Below are 4,061 nucleotides of genomic sequence, written 5' to 3' on the forward strand. Positions count from 1 at the left end.
TGTGTGTGTGTGTGTGTGTGTGTGTGTGTGTGCGTGTGTGTGTGTGTGTGTTTCTTTGTTGTTTCTGTCCGTCAGCAACTTGGGCAGAAGTTTTGGGGACATGGGTTTGACTGGTCGATGCACTAAAGAGAAGAATTGAGGGGGAGGGGGCAGAGAAAGGGACAGACAGTCGGGGAGAGATAGGCAAGAGAGGAGGACAGAGAAAATGGAAGATAGAAAGAGAGGGGGAAGAGAGAAAGAGATGGGGAGAGGGCATGGTATGGTAGTTACAGTATGCGTTTACAGCCCCTGTAAAAGTTAGTTTTACACGCTGTGAGAGGGCCGCTGAATATTCAAGGGAAGCGGGCGTGTTTTAAATAAGGGCGTTTCTGTAATAGGCTTCGGACTCAGTATTCACGGTTACCTATTTTTTTAAATTCTTATCTGTTAGAATAATTGTCGGAACGAGAGTGTCTAAGGAGATGAATATTGCATGAAGGCGTGTGAGGACCTCTACAATACTTCTGAACGGGAGTCTGTTGGGGAAACTAGTTAGCACTTAGTACTTCAATGTCAACTGGACGTTGTGCTCAATGTATTTGTATGTTCAAGCGCTCTAGATAGAAGTTTAAGCCACACGACTAAAGGTTACAGTACAGGAAAGTTACATTAAAAGTTACAGTAAAAGAAAAAGAATACCCATAGATGTCTATCTTCAATTCCCCCGAGACTGAATTTATTATAAAATAAAGAAACAGTATAGAAGCTTTGCAAAATGAATAAAACCGCGTATATTGTGCTGGACTCCGTTGAAATAAGTATGTCTCGTGTATCTATTATGTTCTTTTTTTTACCCCTTGCCGATCCCTTCTACGATAATTTACATTTTTGCACTGGTGAGAACATTGATTCCTTGAACAAATAATTAACATAACAATGTATTTATTCCATGTACCGGATCCTGGTATTTGATTACATAAAGAATCCAAGTGCACTGATTCATTTAACATTATGCAGTTACGAGCGCAGTAAAATCCTACTAAAACTAATCTAATTCATTTAACAATTACTGAAAGAGTAGGGAAAGATTGAGATCGTTATACATAGCACTGTGGTCTGACACACGGGCATGTTGACCTGGAAGATTTGCTCCTGTGTCGCATGGATATGACAACAGTGCAGGTGTATATCAAGAGATCTTGGACCCCACAATTTCCAGCCCAGCAGCAAACAGCAAATATGCTTTTTGTCACGGAATAGTAAAAACGGTACATAATCTTATTATCAATATCAAAACTTCTCAGTTTCATTAAAAAGAACATTATTGGTTTTAGTTTTTATTCACAAGAGCAGTGTGGGGATTCCAGTCTAGCAGCTATTGCTATCACTAATACAAGTATCTTGGAGAAAACTTCAACAGCATGCTGCTTGCTGTCGATGGTTACTCCAAGATACTTATAATAGTTTTCAGACCCACGGTCTTCACTTTTAACTAATAGAGGTTGCAACCGTGGGGGTTTTTTTAAACTGAAAAACTGATTCCTTTATCTTTTTTTTGTACGTTTAGTTATACCAGAGCTCCAGAAAACCACCCAAAAGCCCGCCAAATGTAGAGTTATTGGTATCATCTTAAGGCCTGTTCATTTGTCTTTATTTGGGTGAAAAAAATATCCATTTATATTGAATACAAGTCGAGATATTTGCAAATGAAGGACGTGGAGATCACCTGTTTTCAGAGGTAAGATTAGTGAGAAAATGGCCGCCAAAGATTAGTTATTTCCTTAGCTTGAGAGTCCGTGGTAACTGAAAATTTACATTTTTTGTGCCTTTAATCAACGTTTTTCAGAAAAATACATTCATAAATGAGTTCTTTAATAGGCATGAAAGGCGTTGAGCCAAAAAAAAAACCAATTAAAAAACAATTCACATACCAGTGGAAAAATGCAAGTTTCTTCACTTTGATTATTTTGACGAGAGCCTGATTCCACCACGCTGCCTCACATATGAAGTCTTAGTTCGTGTAGTGTAATCCACACTGGCACAGTTAATGCCGTATTTATTGCATTATGTCAATGAGGACGTGCATTCTGGCCATAATACGACAACACCTCGCTACCTCTGAATTGCAAAGTTCTATCTGTCCAGTACCAAGTTTTGAGAACTTTGACGTCAACGATTTTTGAGTTTCACAACATGCCAAACTTTTTCTAATGCAGTTCTTGGAATATCTTGATGACGACTGCAAATAACCTTGCGATTCTGTCGATAGAACAGATAGAATATTTGGTTTCTGACCTCATTGTCTTTGTACCTCAAAACTGTCAAACTTTCTTATTCTAATGTTGCAACTAAAAAACACAATGTTTTGGGGCACTTTAAAGAAACAGCATACTATTATTACCTTCGTTAATTAAACAATATTGTTGTTTCTTTTTTTCTGAATCTTTAAAATGCAGACACCATATTATGCCTACTATGAAATATGCAAATCTGTCTTTCTGATTTCTCTATGACTGTTCAAATATGGCAAAACATTGTCTTTGGTCTGCTTCTGGACGTAATGTGTCCGCTACGTCCTTAAAGGGTTAAAGATTATGATCTTCAGGAAACGATAATGTCCCCCAGAAAATAACCTCGGTCTGAACTGCCTTGTATGTGACTGAAGTGTGAGGAAATGACTACAACGGTCTAGTCAATAAGAGATGTTGAAAAGCGATTGGCGAGAAAACAATTTTCCAAAAAGGTGGGTGCTTGATGGGTGTTCGGCTGTGGGTTGCTCTTTCTTTCTTATTAGACATTTATCGAATCGTCCTTATCTCTCAAACTTCTCTTCTTGTATTGTTCTATCAAGTAGCACTTCTAATCATCGGCCCTTACATGACCTAAATCTAACAGTGTTGCAAGTGGTGTAAAACGTTTACTAAAACTTTTAATGCCTTTCCATTTTCGTTTCCATGGTATCTAAAGTTACAAAGAAACAATACAGTACCAACAAGCACTTTGTCTTTGTGGACATAGACAGACCATGAGGGACTCGCACATACAACAAATGTGTCATGACGTGGTGGAATCAGGCGCTCATCAATTTTTGGGCATATGGGGTTATTGGTCATCTTAAAGCCTGTACATTTGCCCTGCTTTTGGTGAAAAAATTATCCATCTGTGTTGAACAGAAGCCGAAATATTTGCGACTGAAGGATGTCAGGGTCGACTCATTTCAGAGGTAAAATAAGCGAGAAAATGACAGCCAAAGTTTGGTAATTTCCATAGTTTGAGAGTCCTTGGAAACTGAAAGGTTGCATTTTTTTTTAGCTTTTAATCACTGTTCTTCAGTAAAATCCACATAGAAATGTATTTTCAATGGATATAAAAGGTGTTGATCAAAAAAAAGGAAATTAAAAAAATGTTGCCAAACGGCCAGAAAAATGCCAATTTCTTTGACTTCGTTATTTTGACGAGCTCACTCATTTCATCACGATGCCTCACAAATCATTAAGACTCATTCACGCCATTTCTGTCACCCGCAGCAGTTGATGCACAATATATAGTGAGCAGGAGGCGGGTATAGTTACTGGTATAACGACAAACTGTTCATATTGAACTGATAATGGACAATGTCCTCATCAGCTGACCGTGTATTCTCCGTTTTTCAATACATCAAAATCCACAATTTCTCCATCTTATTCTACTCATCCCCCCAAAAAAGCCATCATAAATCGGTTATAATTACTTATTAGTCGTTTTTCTGTAGCACTTCATACCATTTCTATAAAACATGTTTCAAATATTGTTTGTACACACGCACTTTTACAGGTATAAGGAATAGACATTCTTTTTTCTTAAAATTAATTTTGAAAATCGGCTATTATCTAATTCAAAAAGTTTCTTTTCTCCCGCGTCAACGGCATTTCGGATAATATGTATTTGTTTTGAAAAATAGGAATGTTTTCCCACGAGAATGAAACGGATTAATATAGTAATGGATGTATAAAGTCACACTGAGAATTCTTTCTCTTCTCTTTTCACCATCCCTCTTTCTCTCTCTCTCTCTCTGTCTCTCTCTCTCTCTCTCTCTCTCTCTC

This window comes from Aplysia californica, unplaced genomic scaffold (assembly GCF_000002075.1).
Source record: "Aplysia californica isolate F4 #8 unplaced genomic scaffold, AplCal3.0 scaffold00468, whole genome shotgun sequence".
Lineage (NCBI taxonomy): Eukaryota > Metazoa > Mollusca > Gastropoda > Aplysiida > Aplysiidae > Aplysia > Aplysia californica.